A 560-nucleotide genomic window follows, 5' to 3' on the forward strand; every position below is an offset into this window, starting at 1 on the left:
CCCCCCCCCCCCCGGAGTTCCCTACCTGGCAGGGTCCAGCCCCCGCCCATAGAAGGGCACTCTTACCTGGGGCTGCTCAGATAATGATGAAAATGGGGGTGGGGTGCGGGCGGAGGCTGTGCGCCCCGGAGCCTGGACCCAGGACCTTCTCCCCGGGCACCTTGAGCGTCCAGCCACGCGGCCGCGGGGGCTTCCAGCTCCCCGATGGCCTTCCCCTGCCGGGCGCTCTACAGCTTCCTTCTTTTACACGCCCGAGTGCAAACGAGCCCCCGCCCTGCCACGAAGTGAGCGTGTGCGCCCCTCTCAAATCTTGGAGAGGAAAGTTTGGGAAGGCGGGGGCTGCGCAGCCCCGCGGCGTCCCGTAGCCTAAACGGGAAACCCTAAACCTGCCCAGAAAATTAATAGCATCCCCTTTTCCTTAAAAAAAAATTGTACCTTTAACGAAAAATTATATGTATTCCAAAAAATTATTGGATCACCAAGGCTGATCAGCTGCTGATGACCTACCAATAAGCTTTTTAACACACACGCACATCCACGCGCGCGCGCGCGCGCGCGCA

The sequence above is a fragment of the Carlito syrichta genome, unplaced genomic scaffold, assembly GCF_000164805.1.
Source record: "Carlito syrichta isolate Samal-C Ts95f unplaced genomic scaffold, Tarsius_syrichta-2.0.1 Scaffold115580, whole genome shotgun sequence".
Taxonomy (NCBI): domain Eukaryota; kingdom Metazoa; phylum Chordata; class Mammalia; order Primates; family Tarsiidae; genus Carlito; species Carlito syrichta.